The sequence below is a fragment of the Ochlerotatus camptorhynchus genome, unplaced genomic scaffold (assembly GCF_037179485.1).
Source record: "Ochlerotatus camptorhynchus isolate MF236.1 unplaced genomic scaffold, CSIRO-AGI_Acam_v1.1 ptg000197l, whole genome shotgun sequence".
In the NCBI taxonomy this organism is placed as follows: Eukaryota; Metazoa; Arthropoda; class Insecta; order Diptera; family Culicidae; genus Ochlerotatus; species Ochlerotatus camptorhynchus.
In genome coordinates, this window is record NW_027040687.1 from 745,682 (window position 1) to 770,000 (window position 24,319).

The window sequence follows — 24,319 nt, forward strand, 5'->3', positions numbered from 1 at the left end:
GTCAAACTAAGTAAATCATTTTCTTTTATACACAGCCTACTACGGTATGAGCTATAGGTTACGTGCATGCAAAGAAAACCAAGGCATTGTATGCAAGGTGAAACGGGAACCTTATTTGTACAATGGTGCAAACATTATCACGCATACGGTATGTGAAAAACAGTTTTTTTCATTATCGCGCAAAAGTCTGTCAATGATAATGACTGCTCGCCAGTACGAGATAGTGGATTTTCTATGTATTATTATCGTTATCGGAATTCGACGCTGCGGAGCAGATAAGTTATCACAATCCATTTATTAAAGCGATGTGGCGGTGAAGTCAAGTTAGTCCTTATCCAGAGTCCTCAGTTGTAAGGTGAAGAACTCAGTGCCTTGAGATATTCTTGTGGTTCTTAATTTGGTGAATGAGGCATAACATCTGTGATCAGGGAAGTAAAGTCGTTGGTACCCGGTTCATGAGTTGGATGTGTCGATAGGTAGGATCCAGTAGTGGGAGCTGCCTCCCTGGCGCCGTTAGCATTGGTGCTCAGCACGGAAAACAAGGTCGACGGAAAACAAATCAAGAAAAACAAATTTGGTGAACAAAATTGTGCTCAGAAGAAATCAAATTAGTGGAAATAACGAAGCGTTTCAGTGTATAGTGAAACTAAGTGTGAGTATCATAATATGAATAGTCGTTTAAAGCTTAATTACAGCCATATAACAGCACGATTAAATTCTAGAGATGACCAAAGATTTTAATTCGATTTGCTCGTGCATTGTAACGGAAAGATAAAATATTGAACAAATGACGCAATGGTGATATCTTGAAATTCCTATACACCTGTACACAGCAAAAAAAATGATTTTAATATTACATCCAAGAGGATGCACTTCAGTCATGTCGAAAATCTCATGTAATTTTTATGGTCACACAAATAAACAAATGCAGTAAAAGCAACGTAATGTCAGTCTGTGCACTGTATTAATGATAATTTTGTCCTTTTTGGCAAGTAATATTACACCATATTTTCGACACGATTGAAGTGCACCCACATTGATGTGATATTGAAATTAATTTTTTGCTGTGATATGATAAAAACATTAAAAACCTATCACGCTTGTTCCTTTAATCAGCCCGCGGTCTTACACATATAAATCACATTTTTTTTAACTTTGAAAAACTGTGATTCATATATCGGGTAAGGCAGTTTTATGCATTTATTTTATAATCTCATAAGATTAAACGAAATATAACGTAAGGTATGAAATCGAATAAAATGAGACTAAACAGTGTTTGTTATCGTACGTAGCTTAAACAAAAAAAATACTAAACGGTTGTGTCCTAGAAACAACCGCAGTACGACGTAGAACTACGCAAAATTGATGTATGTCAAACAAATGTGACTATTATACTTTATCATAAATTTTTCAAGTATTTCAATGTTTTGGTAATGGTTCAATGTTGGTTCAAGTATTTTTCCTGGAATTTAATAAATTGTGAAAATGGGTCCTAAATAAGCCGTTGTGGGATAAAACAGATGCCAATAAATTAGGCCTCTGAAGCAGAGAATAGAGTGAAGTTTGCATTTTATGACAACGCAACAGGCAGTTTTTTTTTTCCTTATCAGAAGACGGTACTTTCAATATTGAACAAAATGTTGGTTCATATGTCACCGAAGTAGGGGAGGAAGGGGTATAACGATCATACGGGATTTAAACACCTCTTTGTTCTCCAATATGGAGGACAACCCTAACATAAAATTACCACGCATCATCATTATGTACTTTACAGCGTGTTCATAGAATGATGCAAAATAGAGTACTGTGACTTTTCTCAAATCAAACGTTTGGTTTCCAATAAGTAGGTGGTTAGTACAACATTCATTGAAAATTAGGCGATTCAGTTATTGAATTTCAAAGTCAGAGCAAAAGCTCGTATACAGGTTCTCCACCTGTTCAATGTTTTGATAGTGAGCATCATAGTTGAGTTACACCGGGGTAAGTTGAAACAGTACGTGTATCTCTTAGTGGAAGTGAATATTCACTGTAATTATTTTTGCGAGGCATTGTGTAGGGCTAACTACCCCATTCCCGGCCTATTAAGCACAACCCGCATTTTGTCTTTCTTAATCTAACGCAGTTGAGCACCAAACGGAATGTTATTGACGGATTTCACGCCAACTCGTCTTCGGAGTTGGCAGCACCCTCTCAGAACCTTATGAAACTTTGTGGGTGTGGAGACTTAGCAATTTTAAGCAACTTTGAGTACTTATTTTTTTCAAAATTTATCTCGCCTAACATTTGATAAGGGTCAAAGTTTTTTGTCGATTTTTTTTTTCAAATCGATATAGCTTAAAAATGACAAGCCCTACAAAATAGTGATGTATGGCGAACTTTTAGCAAATAATCTGAAATTTTATAAAAAAAATTAAATAAATTAAAAAAGTAGAAGGGTCTGTGCCTAGGGGCACGAACGGAAGCTTGACGCAGGACCGCTAGTGGACGAAACAAATGTGAACATTTAGTTCTTTTAATTGATCAATCATCAATTATCTTAACCCTTTCCGTTTTTTATTTGTAAGCGTATCAAATTTGTAGTATTTATTTCAAAGAACAAGTTGATGAAGAGAATCCAAGGGACTGTCAACTTGAGTATTTTCCGATACATCTACTATTCGACTTTAAAAGTTGAATTAAGAATTTTTTGTTATTTATGAATTTTTAAGTTTTGTGCATTTTGGTATTAAAAGTGTATTCAATTCACCCCTCACAGGATTTCCTTCCGAATTATATGATTGGGGCGGGGTTCAAAGTATCGTTTGTGCAGAATATGTAAAAAAGGAGGGACTTCGAGAGATTGAACTCGTGAGAGCTAATTTTCTCACAAATTTGATTTTATTGGCTTTCTGGGGACTGAATATACACCCAAAACGAATTATTCCCACTTCTCTCAAATTCTATATGGATTTTTAACACTTCCTACCAGCGTGTTCTGGAAAATGGTCGGACGATGATTAATCACACCAATACATTCGGGCCTACAATTTCACACCTTCTATAGAGACCAGGTTGAGCCTTGATAGCTAGCTGCTTGCGGGAACTGATGACCTTGACAAATGTCCAAATAATACTCTTAACAAATTTATGGCGGTCCTGAAAAGGACCGTTTTGTAGTGATGGTTGAGTAATGCTGAGCTGAGCACGACGAGCTACTGATTCCGATCCTAGCCTAGCGGTGGGACTTCTTCCTCCTTCTCTATGGTTGCTCATATGAGCTCTGCAGCTCGCTGCTTGCAGGCATCCTCTTTCGTTGTTGTTGTTGTTGATGTTGAAAGCACTCCTGCTGCTGCTGTTGTTGCTGCTACTACTGCTGCTGCTGGACTGGACACCACCACTTACGGTGATTGAATGAGCACCGTTCAGTGGGACCGCATCGAATTCGATTTTTAAGTCTGTGTTAGGGAATGCGCTGTTTTCAGACATTCGGTGATAATTTTGATCACCATTGCAACAGTTGTACATTTAGTATTTTTCAATAGTGACCTATTGAAAATTAACGAAGTGTTAATTTTAGCAGATTGGTAGATACATTTCCAATCGTTTGGCTTGTTTAGAATTAAAATCTATCTGCTATTGGTCGAAACCTGACCTCTTTTCGTAATGCTGTGCATTTTGGTTTTTCTAGCCCTGATGTATGTGTTGGTAGAGGGAAAAATGTAAACTTTGCGGGAGACGATGTCTTAACACTAGAAAGTAATTTTGTGAAAAATGAAGTAAAACAAATCCTAGCTAGTTCTGCATAATGATTTTGTTTGATTTTATTTATTTGTAAATTCGCCGGGAAATACCAGCTAGCGATTTGTTTTTTTATGATAACTCCTCACTTGCAAACAGGCAAAAACTCACAAACAGGCTGCTTTTTCATGGTATACAGTGTGTTAATTCAAAAATCAATAAATTATCTCAACATTTAGTGGCAAACCATTCATAAATTTTGGTAACATACAAAAAATTCTATAATCCACATTAAATTTCATATGTAAGCGCCGATTGAAACAATCTTTTCGACGTCACTACAAGGGTGATTGATTAAACGAAAGAAACGAATCGTGCGGAATGAAAGCCGAGGAAAAACTAATTGCACCACACGCCGAAAGCACTGCTACTGCTGCTACTAATTTCGACGACCGAACACCACCACACAGTGGTGTGGTCGTTGGGAGCGTGTGGTTCTGAGTATGGCGATGAGTGTGCAAAAATATTACGCAATTCCATCCTCCTTATTCACACGCGCCCGAGCATTGGAGGCGAATGCCACTTCGACTTGTTTCGTCTACTTACTACTCTCTGACGACTGTGCTGGGGAAGCAGCATTTGTATGTAGGTCATTGGTGGATTTGTTAGTTAATTCGACACTTTTGAACAATTCTGGACAATTACCAGTTTTTCAATAGTTTCTTGTTGAAAATCAACATTCGGAAGCATTTTTATCGATTCGTAGCCATATTGCTGATCGATTGGTGATAAAATTGTTGAAATTGGAGCAGGGGCAGCTGAGTTATTAACGTTCAAAATCTTTCTTAATTTGTTACATGTTCCATTTTCGGTTTTCACAAAGTGTACCCCCATATAGAAATCAAAGACGTAGTCCTACGTCAAAATTGGTTTCTACACTCTAAAAAAATATATTTAAAAATTAAAAGTCATTTTCCCAAAAATGGTACCCCTCAGATTTGCTTGATATTTTTTCTCATGAAAGGCAATATAATTACCTAACTTTTCTTCATACATCGCAAAGTGGGCGCTTTTAAGGAAAAAAAGTTGTTCGAACAACAACTTTTTCATGTTAATTTGTTTTTAGCGTGTTTCACTCAAAGTCGAATGGCGGAGGCGAACCAGCCTAAGGCTGAAAGCCTCCTAAATAAAGCTAAATTAATTAATTAATCAAAGTCGAATAGTAATACGCGCACAACCTTATTAAAATCCGTTGAAACTTAATGAGCATAAAGATTTTGATCTTTTGATAATCTGGGCGTGCTTAAAACAAAAATCTAGCCTAACATTTGAAAGGGCCTAATACAGAGGATTTTCCTGCATTTCGAATGGTGTTTTAATAAATGAAAACTCTAGTGTTTTTGTTTAGTGCATAATTTATTTTCCTATAATTCTCCATACATAATTTGAGTTTTTCATTGATTATTAGTCTATCGGAAACAGAGTGAAATTTTTCGGAGTTTCCTTTGAATGTGAAAATCGCTTAGTAGAAATTATGTTTTGAGAAATAGGTACAAAACAATGACATTTTTGTGTACCAGGTATAGTTTTTACATGACTGAACAGCTCCTTGAGTTCATCGGACATCTTTGTGTATTGATCATTTGATATGAAGCAGAAGTTCAATTTTGTTATGCTTGTATCTGTTTGTTTAACTGCCCAGTCATACAGTTCTTGTGGAGTTGTGATTGTGTTTCCATAATCTCGAGCAAGAGTTGCTCTCTTTGCCATTCGTTTGAGAGTTCCTCCAATTGCGTCACATGGGCCTTTCCCATGAGACGTTGCGAAGAAGTGCCATTCTGCTTCCAATCCATACTTGGACTTGAAGTTGCACAAACTGGCAAAATTCTTTTTATTTTTGTAATGAGCCGCTGCTCCATCTGACATGAAAGTAATTTTTGTGAAACTAATAGATTGTTTAATGAAATCTAACAATTTTGATATAAATAATTGAACTGCTATTGTATCATGGGACAATACTTCTGAAATAATAATAAAGCTTAAATTTTCCAACTTGTTTTCTTTTATGTAGTAAATTTCGAAAGGATGTATCGTAGCTTGATTATTGTTCCAATGATACCCCTGTGCTGAGTTTTGAATAATAAATGAATAATTTTCAGAAAAGTCGCAAATCACTAAAATTTCACCGTTTTGAAGAGAATTTTTTTTATTACTTAGGTAAGATGATTGCTCATTATGAATAAAATCATGGGTTATGAGCTTTTCAACTTTTTCCGTCAAATATTGAACAAACTCATCTGCAGGTTTAATAATAGTTTCCAAATTACAACGGTCGGTAGTCAACCACTGTTGAAATAAAACTTCTTCCATATCATCTGCTTCTAATACTGATGTAAGTTCCCTCACGATACTATCTGTGGAAATGCATTCTTCACATGTACGATAAAAACAATCTATGGTTCTAATAGGACTACTGCAAAGTATTTTGTCTGCAATTTCTTTATATGAATCAAATTTTACACTATTAATAATCAATTTAACATTTTCATGTATAGTACAGACACATACATTATGTGTACCTGTACTATCCAACAGTATGCAATGCTTTGGTCGGAGCTGAGTGAACGACACTTTTGTATTTCTCTTCAAAAATCATAAAAGCCTCTTTAAGAGACATCATCAATAAACGTTTCTGAACATGCTCTTTATATCCATTTCGATATTCAGAAACATAATCATTACTTCCTGGCATAGGCCTACTAATATCATCACTGTCAAAGAAATTTAAAACAATTTGTTTTTCAGTATCATTAAATCCATGACCACTTCTTGCTTTCTTACTACAAAGAATACCTTGTTCTCTGACTAGCCTTTTCATCTATTTCACTGTATGATGGGGTGCATTAAACTCATTAACTATTTGATTCACTGACCATGATTTAGGGAGCACTGATAACACTTTTAATTTGTCATTTGTACTCGTAGAAGGCAAATTAAATTTCTCCTTTAACTGCATGATCATTTCGTCAAAATCATTTGATTTGTTGACATCGTCTGAATCCATCCCAAATATATTTTTACGCACTGCCTTTGTGATCTCTGCAGATTTTTGAACACGATAATTCATACTTCTCATACTTCTCGATGAAATTGGTGATAACTGTAAGGTTGAAGCTATACAATTGAATTGTTCCACATTATATGGACCTTGGATCTGATCCGCTGATGGGATTGATTCTAGCGATGGATCTGTATCTGTAAAATTAAAGAAAAGAAAAAAAATATTACCACACATTAATATATAACGCTGTTAAGGTGATAGTACCATGAACGGGGGTGGTTTTGATAATAGGGGTAACTTTGGTAATGCAGCTAAGCCAAAAATTTATGACTTAAGGCACATCGTACGCAATATTTTGGATAGGAAACCGATGTTCCCTTCCAAAATAATGAATACGAAGAGCATTAAGTCATAACTTTTTGGATTAGCTGCATTATCAAAGTTACCTCCATTATCAAAGACATCCCCGTTTACGGTACATCGAAGCCGCATCTGAATTTTCCCCATGTTTGTGGAGCACGAGCTGCATAAACCGCATATCGTACAGTCGTGAAAATTTGATAGATTGTTCACCGAGGTTGGCCTACCAATCGATCAAATTTGTACGATAAGCGGTTCATCCAGCTCGTGCTCTAAAAAAATGTTGAAAATGAAGTTGTATCTTCGATGTACAATACTTAAACCACACAGTTGAAACAGTTAAAGTTATTATTATTTACCTAGTGTATCATCAAATTCCTGATGTTCTGATTGCTGATGACTTGTTGATGGTTGCGGCTCTTCAAACTTCCGAGCATGGCTTGATTCTTTTCCATCCGATCGCCTCTTTTTCGGGAGAGGTGTCCTATTGTGCACTAAAATTCCACGACACGATTCACAAATACGCATTGTTACATCCAATTGATGATCAAAGCCCCATTAATGTATTTTCTCTATGAGACTTGATGATAAATTACGTAAATTATTGCGGCTGCAATTGGGATTGTTTATGTTGGCACTACATTGCACCCTTTTAATAATCAATTCAGCAGATTTTTCCATTGTTGTATATATAAACACTTTTTCGTTTCAACAACTATGCAGCACTACACTTTCAACAACTATGCACTACAGCAACTATGAGCATTGTTGTGATATCACCAAACTTAAATATTGGATTATGTCGGTAGAAACAGACTGCGGTGCTTTAAGTTTATACCTTATATCTCTCATGTGACTACCTGCGTTGTTATATAACTGCTATATAGCAGGTAACTTAACGATTATTTTAGGCATGCCTTAAATAATCGTTAAGTTACCTGCGCTATTATATGTATTCACTTGAGAGATGAGGTATAAACATATATGCATATTGCTTACTAATGGACACACCTAATACATAAAAATAAATGAATGATTATTTTTCTAATTAAATTAATCACAAATACATGAATTGAAATCTTTTCATGAATAAAACATACTAAGTGATTTTTACTTAGTTTACCTGTTGATTTGGAACAATTTGAGGGTGGTTTTATAGAAGTTGGATAGAGTGTATGCATATATTATAATACAATCCATCACAGGAAAGTGCAAACCATGCTGAGATGGCTGTTCCTCATTAGAACGTTTTGTTCTGAACTCTTATTGGACGATTTGCAGGTAACTTCTCTGTACCCTTTTCAAATGTTAGGCTAGATTTCGCCCAGATTATTGAAAAGTATACTCATAAAGTTTAATCGAATTTTAATAAGGTTGTGCGCGTATTACTATTCGACTTTGAGTGAAACACGCTAAAAACAAATTAACATGAAAAAGTTGTTGTTCGAACAACTTTTTTTCCTTAAAAGCGCCCACTTTGCGATGTATGAAGAAAAGTTAGGTAATTATATTGCCTTTCATGAGAAAAAATATTAAGCAAATCTGAGGGGTACCATTTTTGGGAAAATGACTTTTAATTTTTAAATATATTTTTTTAGAGTGTAGAAACCGATTTTTTATTTTATTTAAATTTTTTTATAAAATTTCAGATTATTTGCTAAAAGTTCGCCATACATCACTATTTTGTAGGGCTTGTCATTTTTAAGCTATATCGATTTGAAAAAAAAATCGACAAAAAACTTTGACCCTTATCAAATGTTAGGCGAGATAAATTTTGAAAAAAATAAGTACGCAAAGTTGCTTAAAATTGCTAAGTCTCCACACCCACAAAGTTCCATAAGGTTCTGAGAGGGTGCTGCCAACCACTGGATGAGTTGGCGTGAAATCCGTCTTCCAAATTTATTTACCGTACGTACCAAAAGATTTGATAAAGCGAAACCAATCGTTGAGATATTGCCAAAAGTCTAACACTGCTTCTTGACGCCAAACTCGGCCTAACGCATTGCAACGCCAATGAATTCACTTCGGTCTATCGGATGAAGATAAAAATGGAATCGGTCGGAGCGCTTCTTTTGTTTTTTGGGAATAATGGGTGCAAACGTTCATATCACGCGTTCTCATTGACTTCGACAAACGCATAATTGACTTGTTAACTCTGAAATCATGGATTTATTTGAAGTTTTCTGCTCGATAGGCCCAAAATGGGCGATTGGGCCGAAGTAGTTCTCTAACCTACTATCGCAAACAATGGTAGAAATACAATCAGGAATCCTTATTGCCGGGCTATCCGCGAATAAGGATACCCACAGCTTATGGGATTTTCACTAATAGGGGCTGTGGTGGATTTTGTCATTTGTTACAATATATAGAGCTATACAGTCTTGGACAAAGTTGTTTTACTGAGATAGACTAACAAGCCTGTGTCATTGGATTCAGGTTTAATTAGGAACTACGCCGCTAGAGGCGCTTCACTTTTATGTTACTTATGACAGGCGCAATAATATATGGATCTTAGGTCCAACACATAGGTGATCCTGGCCATATAGAACGTTGCTGTCTTCAGCAAAGTTGTTCAGGTGACCAAGTCCTTTCGGATGGTGGTCATATTATTTAAGAACTCTCTCACTACGCAGCGCTAGTGTGCACATGCAGTTCCTTAAAATGTTATGTCTGGAAAGCTTGTCCATGTAAGATGTTGCTGTGCAATGTGAGGACACGCAACGGAATAGGAAAGACTTGTAAAGAGGCTGTTATTCGATTCCGGACGCCATTTTTAAATCCAAGGTGGCGTTCATCGATTCAAGAAAAACTGTCAAATACCCTACAATATGGGTATTTCCGGAAAGGGGACGACGTGTAGAGGCCGGGAATGGATGCCAGATGCCATTTTGAAATCTAAGATGGAGGCCACCGGTTCAAGAAAAACTGTCAAATACCCTACAAAATGGGTATTTCGGAGAGGGGATGACGTGGATATCAATTCAAGTCGCCATTTTGAAATCAAAGCTGGCGGGCATAGGTTCAATAAAAACTGTCAAATTACAAAATATGGGTATTTATTTTGGATATGGAAATTGAAGATGGCGGCCTTTGCTTTAACGTAAACTATTAATGGGGACGACGTGTATAGGCCCAAAATCGAGGTCCGGCACCATTTTGGGATCCAAAATGGTGGCAATTGGCTTTCGAAGGGACTATGGACAGCCTCGTATCAGTTCAGCCCAGTTAACGTGGACCTTCTTCTTCTTCTTCTTCGCATTTCAAGCTTATTGCGTATGGCATATTAGCTTATTGCGTTCTCTCAACTTAAGGTTCTAGATGCACTTCCACAGTTATTAATTGAGAGCTTTCGATGCCTGCACCATTTTCGCATCGGTATAATTGTGGGGCAAGTCCAATCTTACTTCTATGCCCAGGGAAGTCGAGACATTTTCCAACCCGAAAAATTCCTAGACCGAACCGGGAATTGAACCCAGCCACCTCCAGCATGGTCTTGCTTTGTAGCTGCGCCTTTACCGACTGAGCTAAGGGAGGCCCGTGGACAGTGTACACCCCGATAATCCACTAGGAAGATGAATTTTGTTTAATTAATGTTTTAGGGTATTTTGAAGCTCAAAATCTTGCCTCGTATTAATTTTCCTGTATAATGCTTACCAAATATATTGCGTACAATTTGTATAATGTGTATAACGTATCATTGAGCTATATGGCAACGTTTCGACTTACCTTAGCAAATCTTGAATTTTTGCACTCTGTTCGACATTACTGTTCAATGTGCAGAAGCTTTCGAACTCGGAGAGTTGATTTATTTTTAACTCGATTTCTGCCGTGGTGAGATGAAAATATAATCCAATTCATTGTAGATGGGTCTAGTTCGCTAACAATTTCATCTGCTGTAGCCGGTTCATCTCTTATGATTTCGTTGATTTCACCGTGTTTCTTATCCCCGGCGCACCAAACTTTCCTTGAATTTGTTGAATTACGTGCTTTGTTTTATGTCCTTTAGAACCACATCGAAACAATTCTTGATGCTGAATTACTTTCGTTTATCCGCTAATGAAAGGCCTTCATTCTCGGCTGTTTCCAGGATAAAACTGTAGCTTCCCTTGACATACTTCAGCTTGAAATTTGTGATGATGCCTTGATCTCAACCCCTTGAGACGTGATCTTTGGTGGCATGTATAGAAGCATTATGTTGCGATTGCTTATGGTGGGCGGATGCAACGGAGCGTTACCAAGGAGCAACAAAGCCTTGAAGCTTATGTTCTTGGCTGCGCAAAACTCCTCCAACTGTGATGAGAAGCAATCGTTTATCCAGTCCTCAAATAAGTCTCGGGTCATCCAACCTTTTATGTTGTCAAGATAATGGCCAAGAAGATTTACTTACCTTACCTTACCAATCAGGCTAAGGCCTTGTTGTCCCCTGCTGTCCGAAAAAGTCGTCTCCACTCTACTCGATCCATGACCACAGTTCGCCAGCCTCGTAGTCTGCGAAGGGTCCGCAGGTTACCTTCTACTTGGTCGATGCACCTTGCCCGCTGCGCGCCTCTTCTTCTTGTTCCTGTTGGGTCACTTTCTAGAACCATTTTCACTGGGTCGTCGTGCGGCATTCTTACGACGTGCCCATCCCATCGTAGTCGCCCAATTTTTGCAATGTGGACGATGGATGGTTCTCCCACAGCTTGTGCAATTCGTGGTTCATTTGCCTCCTCCACGTTCCGTCATCCATCTGCAATCCACCGTAGATGGTAAGCAACACCTTCCGTTCGAAAACACCAAGGGCGCATTGGTCCTCCACGAGCATAGTCCAGGTCTCGTGGCCGTAAAGGACCACCGGTCTAATCAGCGTCTTGTAGACAGTCAACTTCGTGCGGCGGCGAATTTTATTCGACCGGAGCGTCCTCCGGAGTCCAAAGTAGGCACGATTCCCTGCCATAATGCGTCTTTGAATTTCTCTGCTGGTATCATTTTCGGCGGTCACCAGTGAGCCCAAAAACATGAACTCATCGACCACCTCGATTTCGTCACCGTCAATCTGAACTCGGGGTGGGAGGCTAACATTGCCTTCCCTAGAACCTCTTCCTTTCATGTATTTTGTCTTCGATGCGTTGATGGCAAGTCCAATCCGTCTAGCTTCAGCCTTCAGTCTGATGTACGTTTCCGTCATCATCTCAAAGTTCCGTGCCATAATGTCAATGTCATCGGCGAAGCCAAGCAGCTGGATGGACTTTCTGAATATCGTACCACTCGTGTCTATCCCAGCTCTTCTGATCACACCTTCTAACGCGATGTTGAACAGCAGACACGAAAGTCCATCACCCTGCCGTAACCCCCTTCAAGATGCAAAGGGACTCGAGAGTGTCCCCGATACTCGAACAACGCACATCACTCGATCCATCGTCGCCTTGACCAATCGCGTCAGTTTATCCGGAAGTCCGTACTCGTTCATAATCTGCCATAGCTGATCTCGATCGATTGTGTCGTATGCGGATTTGAAATCGATGAACAAATGATGTGTGAGCACGTTGTATTCGCGGCATTTCTGCAGAATCTGCCAAATCGCGAATATTTGGTCCGTGGTAGCGCGGGCACCCATGAATCCCGCCTGGTATTGCCCCACGAACTCTCTTGCATATGGTGACAGGCGGCGGCATAGAATTCGGGAGAGTACCTTGTAGGCGGCGCTCAGCAGTGTGATCGCGCGGTAGTTGCAGCAATCCAACTTGTCGCCCTTTTTGTAGATTGGGCATACGACACCTTCCATCCACTCCTCCGGTAATTTCTCCTCCTCCCAAATCTTGGCAATTACCCAGTGCAGCGCTCTAGCCAGTGCTTCAACACCGTATTTTAATAGCTTACTTGGTAGTTGATCTACACCAGTTGCTTTGTTGTTCTTCAGCTGACCGATCTCCTCCTCAACTTCTTGAAGATCAGGGGCCGGTAGCCTGTCGTTTTCTGCGCGTGCTCCAAGGTCTGTTGCCGTGCCACCTTCGTTTTCTGCTGCTTCACCGTTGAGGTGCTCGTCATAGTACTGCTTCCACTTCTCAATCACCTCACACTCGTTCGTGAGAAGGTTACCGTCCAAGTCCTTGCACATATCGGCTTGCGGCACGTAGTCTTTGCGCGAACTATTAAGCTTCTCGTAGAACTTCCGTGTGTCGTTTACGCGGTACAGATTTTCCATTGCCACGCGATCTCGGTCTTCCTGCTGACGCTTCTTCCTTCGGAAAACCGAGTTTTGTCTGTTCCGCCCTTGTCTGTATCGCTCCACATTCAATCTCGTGCGGTGTTGCAGCATTCTCGCCCGTGCTGCATTCTTCTCCTCTACTAACAGTTTGCATTCGCCGTCAAACTAGTCATTTCTTCGATCCGGGATTGCAGTACCTAGTGCCGCTGCAGCAGTACTACCTATGGCTGAACGGATGTCCCTCCAGCCATCTTCAAGAGAAGCTGCGCCAAGCTGCTCTTCCGTGGGTAGTGCAACTTCCAGCTGCTGCGCGTAGTCCAGGGCAACTCCGGCGTCCCGTAGTTGCTCAATGTTGGGTCGCGGCGTTCGACTTCGACGTGTGTTATGCACCGTCGAGAGTTTTGAGCGCATGCATACTGCAACTAGGTAGTGGTCCGAATCTATATTCGCACTGTGGTACGTGTGGACACGTTGATAATGTCGGAGAAGATATCCCGTCGATTAGAACGTGATCGATTTGGTTTTCTTTGTGTTGGTCAGGTGATCTCAAGGTGGCTTTTGGATATCCTTGCGGGGGAAAAAGGTACTTCGAACTACCATACCCCGGGAGGCTGCAAAGTTCACGCATCGTTGGCCATTGTCGTTCGATACGGCATGCAAGCTGTTTGGCCCGATTGCCGGTCTATACATTGCCTCCCGTCCTACCTGAGCGTTCATGTCGCCGATGACGATTTTGACGTCCAGTTACGAACAGCCGTCGTACACCTGCTCCAGCTGTGCATAGAACGCTTCTTTCTCGTCGTCGGGTCTCCCTTCGTGTGGGCAGTGCACGTTGATGATGCTGTAGTTGAAGAAACGGCCCTTAATCCTCAACTTGCACATCCTCGCGTTGATCGGCTGCCAACCAATCACGCGTTGGGGCATCTTACCCAGCACTACAAAGCCGGTTCCCAGCTCATTGGTAGTGCCACAGCTCTGATAGAAAGTAGCCGCTCGATGCCCGCTTTTCCATACCTTTTGTCCCGTCCAGCAAAGTTCCTTCAGTGCTACGACTTCGAAGTTGCGTGGTTGAAGTTCGTCATAGATTAATCTATCGCAACCCGGGAAGCCGAGCGATTTGCAGTTCCATGTTCCGAGTTTCCAATCGTAGTCCTTATTTCGTCGCGTAGGTCTGTGCTGATTGTTCCAATCCGTATTTCTTTCTTCGGTATTTGCAACTTTGTTTTTTTTTTTCAAGGTGGCTTGTTGGGCCTGCCCCAACCCCCTGTCTCGCCGGGGGACCATCGTGCACAGCTCTGTTTAGAGTCCCACGCTGGCACTAGGACGGTGATCAGCCGCTCCTAACATGGAGAACAGACGCCGTTTTGAGCCGCACCTCCATGGTGAACAGACGCTCGGGTTTGGTGAAGCATTTCCTCTATCACCGTACTATGGTTACCACGCCAGTGTTCGCGTCGCACCTCTTCACTTTGCTATTGCCGGACAGGCAACATTGCCCAGGCTACGCCAGCCAGCTGTGTCCATGTTTCAGCTGGTAGTCTTTTGTTATCATATGACTCGAGGAGGCGTGAAGTGAGGACCAGCCTAGGTATTCCGCTCCTTCCAGGTTGTCAACTCACCATTTTGTAGCCCAAGGAGATTTACTTCCTGTAAATTTCGTTTTAGAGAAAAACATGATTGAGAACGCTTGTTTGTCCCCTTTCGGTACCGGCATTGTTTTCAGATGCTCTGAGATATAAGGTCTTTTTTTGTAAAACAGTTTTGTTTCATCGCAGTTAAACACTTGGTTAAGGCAATACTGAACTCTTTCAATTTTTTTTTTTACCAACGAACAAATGACATCGATTTCCAGCCTCTACACGTTCGTTCCCTTTCCGAAAATACTCATATAGTAGGGTATTTGAACCGATGACCGCCATCTTGGATTTCAAAATTGCGTCTGGCATCGATTTCCGACCTCTACACGTCATCCCCTTTCCGAAAATACCCATATTGTACGGATTCTGCACCATTCCTTCTGTAGGTACTCACCGAACCGGTGTTGGCAAGTACAACGTCCAGTTTGGCCATTGCCTCCAGTAGGATGCATCCTCTCTTGTTGGTGTGGTGGCTTCCCCAACTCCACCGCCCATGCGTTAAAGTCGCCCGCAATGACCACCGGTCTTAGGCCGACAAGTACCGCAGGCATGTGGTTGGTAGGGGATTTCCCCTTCTCCGCGCATATAGTGCACCTCGGCGGATTTTGGCAACCTCGCGCCTTATGGCCCTCCGAGCCGCACCATCTGCATAGTTTGCTCCTGTCGGTGTTCTTACAGTCACGGGCCACATGACCCTGACCGAAGCACCTAAAGCAAGCCATAACCGGTCGGGGGATGCTCACCGGGCAAACCGACCAGCCCACTCGTACCCTCCCTGTGGCTGCCGCCTTCCTGGCATCAACTGCCGGGAGCTTGACGGTAGCCACTTGGGTACGGTCGTGGCTTGATTCTAACCATTCAGAAAAAAAAGTAAAACGTGAGTGTGTCTTTAACTGCAATAGGATTTTCTTCCTTCTCCGGACGACCGGTGCGTTGTGCGTTTACTAATAATTCTCCAATTTGATTGACTGCTTAGGGAAAGAAATGAAGGTGAATACAGGATGTATACTAACGATAAGTTTCCTTTTTTATTTCAGGGTACCACAGTGCTCCATAAACCACTGCAAAAGGAAGTGATCGTTCAGACGTTTGCTTACGGTTTACCTTCGTGACTTGGCGGAAAGTACCTTGAGGTGAGTGCGTGGGTGCGACGACTTAGTTCGATACATTTTCTACCCATTTTTGGACGACGCAGTTGATTGATGACCATTTAACCTACTTGGAGTGCCATGAATAGGTGTGTGTGTGTGTTTTTTTTTTTGCAAGGAGGAAACTTTCAAAAAGGCCATCGTACCACCGCTTGACGACTGGGCGTACAGTCGCGGTGACACGGTATGTGGGATTCTTACCGCACTAAAACCTCCTTGGACGCCTTGCCCTTTTACCCCGGAACCACTTGTCGTATTCCCAGACAACCAGAATGCACGTATATTCAAAGTTGTTTCTGTGATATACAAACATATATACAAACAATCAAATCGTATAGAATGCAAAAAAAGGGCTTATACCTACAAAAGTGGAGGCCACATACGTGCAAATCTTAATTTATAATTAAACGAGTTGATTTGGCATCATATACGATTCAGTCTGTCATAAAAAATTCAATTTGAAAAGTCTTACGATGTAATCCGATTTAATTTGTGGTACAGTACGATGGAAAAATGATTCATCGCATAAAACTCGGAAATTTGCATTCTATACGATTTAACTTAAACATAATGCGATGTATGCCATACTTGTATGCGATGGTGACAAAAACTGTAGTTATTTACGATACCGTCTGTACATTGCTATACGACTTCTGGTTGTCTGGGTTACTTCCGAGGGGGCCGTGCATTACGCACCTCACTTTACCTCAGCTAATTGGCGCTTCCAGTGTGCTGATCGTCTCTCCAATTTGTGAGCCATTTAGCTCCCAGCGTCACGTTCTACTCGGTTATCCCCGGTGGTGGATACAGCCTAATCTTACGGAGAGTTCTCCCGGCTTCGGCTTAACACTTCGCACTTGTGTGAGCACATTACTACTTTCTAGTTGGTCTTCTCGCCATTTTCGCTGCATGATCTACGTTACTGCTCTGCTGACGGCGTTAAAGGTGCCTTCCTCTCGACACATTTCGTCGACGACATTCTCCGTGCTAAGGGAAATCCATGACATTCGAAGACCACGTGCTCTGGTGATTCTTCCACATTCCCACACTCCAGACAGAAGGGTGACGTTGTGTGTCCGAACCGATGTAGGTACTTCCTGAAGCATCCATGACCAAACAGGAACTGCGTCAAGTGGAACTTGACTTCTCCATGCTTCCTGTTCACCCAGGTCGAAAGAGTCGGTATTAGCCTACCGTTCTCTGCTGCATCCCACTCCTGCTGCCACTTAGCCATCGACTCCGTTCTCACCATTTTTCGTACTCCTCTGGTTTCTCTCGTCATATAGCACTCGTAGTCCTCCGTCAAGGTGATGCCAATTGGGATCATACCGGCGATAACGCATACTGCCTGCGCCGGACCGTACTGCTCAATTTCCTTTGGTTCTGCTTCGTTTTCAGCGCTTCAATCCAGGCTGGACCTCCGTACCTTAGTATCGATGGGGACACACTAGCCAGAAGATGCCTCTTGCTGCTGCTTGGACCAGAATTGTTCGGCATGATTCTGGCTATTGCGTTGATGAGCTTCGCCGCCTTCTCGCAAGCATATTCGACGTGGCATGCGCTTTAGCATGCGCTTCGAAACAATGGTGTGCTCTCCAACGGTGATTTCTGCCCGCTGCACTGCTTTGCAGTTACTGATCAACATCACTTCTGTTTTGTGGTGGGCTATCTGCAGCTTCGCTCCTTGCATCCAGTTACCAATCGTATCTATCGCCTCGGCCACCAGCATTTCCACTTCTTCCAGCGTCTCACCGGTTACCGTCAAGACGACATCGTCCGCAAAGCCAACGATCTCAACTCCTTTGGGCAGCTTGAGCGTCAGCACGCCATTGTACATTCCGTTCCACAGCGTGGGACCTAGAATGGGGCCTTGGGGAACTCCCGCCGTGATTCTAAGCGATTTCTGCCCCGTGTCTGTCACGTAGACCAGGACCCGGTTCTGGAAGTAACTACTTAGAATCCTGCAAAGGTAGTCTGGAACCCTCATTCTATGGAGCGCCTTGGCGATGGCCTCCCAGCTGGCGCTATTGAATGCATTCTTCACATCAATCGTAATCACGGCGCAGTTTCGTTTTCCTATCCGCTTCTGTTTGGAAGCTTTCTCGGCTCTGTCAATCACTGTCCGAATTGCATCCACCGTCAATCTTCCTTTCCGGAATCCAAACTGCCTCTCCGACAATCCATGTTCACTCTCCGTGCATTTCGTCAGCCTGTTCAGGATGATCCTCTCCAAAAGCTTTCCGACAGTATCCAGCAAGCATATTGGCCTATACGATGCAGGATCCCCCGGCGGTTTTCTGGGCTTCGCCAAAAGCAACAAGCTTTTGTACCTTCCACCTATCAGGGAACTGACCCTCGTCCAGACATTTCTGCAGCACCATCCTGAACATGTCCGGGAACGTCTGGATCGCCGCATTCAACGCCACGTTGGGAATTCCATGCGGACCTGGAGCTTTACCCGCCTTCAACCCTTTCGCTGCTTCTATGAGTTCCTCGTTGGAGACTTGTTCAACGTTGTCTTCATCTTCCTCGCCATATGGTGTAGGTGTCCAGTTCGTTGGGTCATGCTGTGGGAAAAGTCTCTCAACGATGACTTTCAGCTTGTTGGGACACATTTCAACCGGCATCGTTGGACCTCTGATCTTCGCCATCGCGACTCGGTATGCGATACCCCAGGGGTAACAGCTCCTTGAAACTATTTGCTCAGCTTTATCTTTCGCTTCAGTGCAGCCCTGGCCTCTCCGAACACCACCCTGCACTCCTCTCTGTGTGCTTCTGTTCTTGCTCTATGAGCACGTCTTCTGGCTAGAAGACAAGTAGCACGGAGGGTGCTAATTTCCTCGTTCCACCAGTAAGCTGGACGCCGACTGTTCGTTGGCTCCAGTTTTCTCGGCATAGTTGTGTCACATGCCCTTGCTAATGATTCGGTCAACTCGTTCGCGCTTAGGCCCGGGACGCTGCTGTCTACCCTTAGAGCTTCGATGAAGAGATCCTTATTGAGTGCCTTCGTCTTCCACTTCCGCTCGCTTACTTTCGTCCTCCGCATTTCCACCGGTGTCCGTTCGCCGATACTGTACCGGATCGCCTGATGGTCACTATGGGTGTACTCTTCGCACACTCTCCAGTTCACATTTGCCATTAGCGACGTACTGCCGAAAGTGACGTCGATAATGGATTTCCTACCATCTTTGCGGAAGGTGCTGATGGTTCCTAAGTTGGCCAGACTGACGTTCAACTTTGCCAGAGCTTCCAGCAGGCTATACCCTCTTGCGTTGGTACATCTGCTCCCCCAATCCACTGCCCAAGCATTGAAATCTCCTGCGATGAAGACTGGTCTCCGTCCAAAAAGCTCTCCGGTGAGCCCATCTAGCATCTGGTGGAACTGCTCAATTGTCCATCTCGGTGGTGCGTAGCAACTACATACATAGATTCCATTGATTTTGGTGATCACGAAACCTTCGTATGAGCCCGCCACCACTTGTTGAATGGGATACCTGCCCATGACTTGTATGGCCGCCATTCCTGCTCTATCCGCCACCCAGTTACCATTATCGAGAGGGACTCGATATGGCTCTGCAATGATTGCAACGTCGCACTTTGTTTCCGTTGTTGACCTCCTTTTTGCAGAGCATGCACCTTGGTTGCTTTGTACAGTCTTTTGCAACTTGCCCCTTCTCTCCGCATTTCCTGCACAGATCAGATCTGTCAGGGCCTTTGCAGTTTCTTGCCTGGTGACCGAAGCCCATGCATTTGTAGCATCTCTCCATTTTCTTAGATACCCGAGGAATAGCTTTCAACGGGCACACTGACCACCCAACCTTGATTCGGCCAGTCTTCAGCAGCTCGTTAGCTGCGTCCGAAGAAAGTCGTATCGACGCCGTCTGCGTGCCACCATACGCCTTTCTCAACCGAATTGCCATCGGTACGTCTCCCAGGTTGCATTGCACCTTCAGCGCACTTTTCAACTCGTCTTCTGTTGTGATCTCGTCCAGATCCCTGCACTCGACCACTGACTCCTGGGATAAGGCTCTTACGTTCGCCGTCTCGCCAAGAGATTTTTCGACGAGCTCCTTAAAAGCTGAGCTCTTAACCGTAGGGTCCCTTTTCAGCTCGAATAGCATCTCGCCTTTCTGGGTTCGCCTGGTTTTCACCACATTCTCGCCTAGTTGTTTCAACTCCGGATCCTCTCTCACTTTCCGGAGGAGTGCTGCGTAGGACGTTTTGTCCTTCGCCTCAACAACCAGAGCGTAACCCTTGCTTCTCTCCCTACGAGGCCTAGGCTTCTCCTTATTCTTCCTGTCTTCCTTCTTCTTCTCTTCCTTCTTCCTCGCTTCATCTTTCTTCATCCTCGCTTCCTCTTCCTTCTTCCTCACTTCATCTTCCTTCTGTTTTTTCTTCCTCTCCTTCTGGTTCTCGACTTTACGCCACGCACCATTTTCTCCCATCTCCTTGATGCCTTCCTCGTCGTCCCTGCGTTTTTTGGGCTCCTCCTCATCTCCTGGCGTGTCCCTATCTCTCTTTTCAGGACGTGGATTTGTGGGTCCCTTCGGAGTCTCATGTGCTTGAGCCAGTCTTATGCTCTCCTTGGCCTCCAGCAGAGCCTTTTCGGCATTTTCGGACCTTTTTCTCCACTCTTGACATTCCCGATCTGCCACTGTTATGCCGGATTTGATACCGGTCACAAGTTGCTTGATCTCTTTGTGTACGTTGTTTTTATCCTTCACGAACACATAGAGATCATCGATCTTCCTCCTGACCTCCGTCATTTTGGTTCTCCCGAGCTGCAGTTCTTGGGATTTGCTACTACTGGATATTGGTGTGAATATCTGGCTTAGCCCAACGCCTGGCTGCTCTTCTTGAAACTTACTGCTGCTACTGGAACTCGCAGTGACCCCCAGGTTCGACACTGGTGATCTCTGCAATATCCCACTCCTTGCGAACACGTTCGCTCCTCCGTTTTCACTGTCTGGCGTATTGCCGTCTTCATATTTTTTTTGGTTTTTTCTTTTTCTTCATTTTTATTTTTTTCTCCAATTTTATCCATTCTGATGGGTCCCCCTTTCGGGCCGCTATCTCCACTAGTTGAATGTAGTCTTCTATCGTGATCCCATGGTTATCTATGCAAGCAGGGAGGCCATGCTAGGGTTGACACGGTCCTTCATAGGGGCCGTGTTCAGAGCCAGATCGGCGTAAGTCAGGAATGTTACATCTGAGCCTACTACTCACCAATCACCAATTGGTGACGAGTTTTGAACGTATCCGGAGGCCTGCCAAGGTTTTACCGGGACGGGGGCAGCCGCACTATTAGCCCACTCGCCATTTCAAGAAGGTGTCACCCTTCTTTACTTAGGGAGCAGAATAGCACGACTGTCAGCCCTGTAGCGTGGTATCCAATCCATTGTGCCGTGTCGTGTCCATAGTTCCATGCCGTATCCAGTATGCCGTAATAAGAATCTTACTGGCGTCGATCCTAATGTGCCGGTTGGCACTCCTGCGGGTTGACGAAGCATTTCCTCTATCGCCGTGTTATGGTTACCGCGCCAGTGTTCGCGTCGCACCCCCTCACTTTGCTATTGTCAGAAGGACAACATTGCCCAGGCTACACCACGGGGAGGCGTGAGGTAGGAACTTGTGAGAACCAGAGCTAGAATGTCAACTCACCATTTGTAGCCAGGACCAGAGATAGGAAAAACGCTCTTCCCAGGTTGTCAATTCACCATTTGTAGCCCATGTGTGTGTGTGTGTGTGTGTGTATGTGTGTGTGTGTGTGTGTGTGTGTGTGTGTGTGTGTGTGTGTGTGTGTGTGTGTGTGTGTGTGTGTGTGTGTGTGTGTGTGTGTGTGTGTGTGTGTGTGTGTGTGTGTGTGTGTGTGTGTGTGTGTGTGTGTGTGTGTGTGTGTGTGTGTGTGTGTGTGTGTGTGTGTGTTTGTGTGTGTGTGGGTGTGTGTGTGTGTGTGTGTGTGTGTGTGTGTGTCTGTGCTTTTTTTTCTTATTTTTTTTTTTTTTTTATAGTAAGGTTTAGGAAAGCTTCAAGAAGCCTGGCCTGTTGTGAAGGTGCCACGGTGTGGTATCCACTAGTTGCCTAGTGCAGCTCAACTAAAACGCATTCCTTACTCTCTCCTCTGCCTGGATCCCCCGGGACCACTGTGAAGCGACTACTTCGGGGGGTGGCTGTGCTCATGCACTTGTCGTACTCTCAGCGCTAGCTGGCGTTGCTAGATCGCTGCTCTTCTCTCCATTTACGCTGCAGCTCTGACATAATCTGCGTGACTGCCCTGCTGACGGCATTCCAAGAGTCCTCCTCTCGACACATTTTATCAACGACATTCTCCACGTTAAGGACGGGCATCTCCGTTCGCACTGCCTCGAACCTTGGACAGTCAAAGACCACATGCTCCGGCGTTTCATCGACGTTGCCACACTCCGGACAAAGGGGTGACGCTGCGTGTCCGAACCGATGCAGGTATTTCCTGAAGCAGCCGTGGCCAGACAGGAACTGCGTTAGGTGGAAATTGACTTCTCCGTGTTTTCTGTTCACCCAGGTCGAAAGAATCGGTATTAGTCTATGTGTCCATCTACCGTTCTCCGTCGTGTTCCACTCCTGTTGCCACTTAGCCAATGACTCCACTCTCACAACTTTCCGTACTCTTCCGGCTTCTCTCTGTCTGTAGCACTCGCTGTCCTCCGCCAGGGTGATGACAATAGGGATCATACCGGCGATAACGCATACTGCTTCCGACGAGATGGTTCTGTACGCACTCACGACTCGCATGGCCATGAGCCGGAACGTACTGCTCAGTTTTCTTTGGTTCTGCTTCGTTTCCAGCGCTGGAACCCAGGCTGGACCTCCATATCTCAGTATCGATGATGACACGCTGGCCAGAAGACGCCTTTTGCTACTGCTGGGACCAGAATTGTTCGGCATGATTCTAGCTATCGCGTTGATGGCCTTCGAAGCCTTCTCACAGGCATATTCGACGTGGCTGTTGAAGTTTAGCCGGTCATCGATCATCACTCCCAGGTATTTTAACACACACTTCGAGGCTATGGTGTGCTCCCCGACGGTGATTTCTGCCCGCTGTACCGCTTTACAGTTACTGACCAATAACACTTCCGTTTTGTGGTGGGCTATTTGCAGCTTCGCTCCTTTCATCCAGTTACCAATCATGTCGATTGCCTCGGTTGACAACACTTCCACCTCTTCCAGCGTCTCGCCTGTTACCGTCAAGACGACGTCGTCCGCAAAGCCAACGATCTCAACTCCATTGGGCAGTTTCAGCGTTAGCACGCCGTTGTACATCCCGTTCCAGAGCGTTGGACCAAGGATGGAGCCTTGTGGAACTCCCGCTGTGATCCTAATCGATCTCTGTCCCATGTCTGTCTCGTAGACCAGAACCCGGTTCTGGAAATAACTCCTCAGGATCCTGCACAGGTAGTCAGGGACCCTCATTCTATGCAGTGCTTCGGTGATGGCCTCCCAGCTGGCGCTGTTGAACGCATTCTTGACGTCGATCGTTATCACGGCGCAATATCGATCTCCTCTCCGCTTCTGTTTGGACGCCTTTTCAGCTCTCTCGACCACTGTCCGAATTGCATCCACCGTCGATCTCCCTTTCCGGAATCCGAACTGCCTCTCCGACAATCCGTGCTCACTCTCCGTGTATTTCGTCAGCCTGCTTAGGGTGATCCTCTCCAAGAGTTTCCCGAGTGTATCCAGCAGGCATATAGGCCTGTATGATGCTGGATCCCCCGGCGGTTTTCCTGGTTTCGGCAGCATCACTAGCTTCTGTATCTTCCACCTGTCAGGGAAGTGACCCTTGTTCAGGCATTTCTGCAGCACCATCCTGAACATGTCCGGGGATGACTGGATCGCCGCTTTCAACGCTACGTTGGGGATTCCATCCGGACCGGGAGCTTTCTTCACCTTCAATCCTTTCGCCAATACTACGAGCTCCTCGTTGGTGATTTCGACGTTATCTCCCTCTCCTTCTCCGTACGGTGTAGGTGGCCAGGTTGTTGGGTCGTGCTTCGGGAAAAGTCCTTCCACGATGACTTTCAGCTTCTCTGGGCACATTTCAGCGGGCATCGTTGGACCTCTGATCTTCGCCATCACGACTCGGTATGCGTCGCCCCAGGGGTTGGCATCAGCGTCTCGACACAGCTCCTTAAAACAGTTTGACTTGCTCTGCTTAATCACTCGTTTAAAAGCG

The 24,319-nt window shown here is 44.0% G+C and overlaps 1 protein-coding gene across 1 annotated transcript in view; it reads left to right on the forward strand.

Moving 5' to 3' along the window:
- Positions 1-377: 377 nt before the first annotated feature.
- LOC135702789 (uncharacterized) overlaps positions 378-24,319 on the forward strand; it is a 47,866-nt gene continuing 23,924 nt past the window's right edge. The window contains exons 1-2 of the mRNA XM_065223834.1: positions 378-652; positions 16,000-16,095. The gene's annotated coding sequence lies outside the window, so the exon portion shown is untranslated. The remainder of the gene's footprint in view (positions 653-15,999; positions 16,096-24,319) is intronic.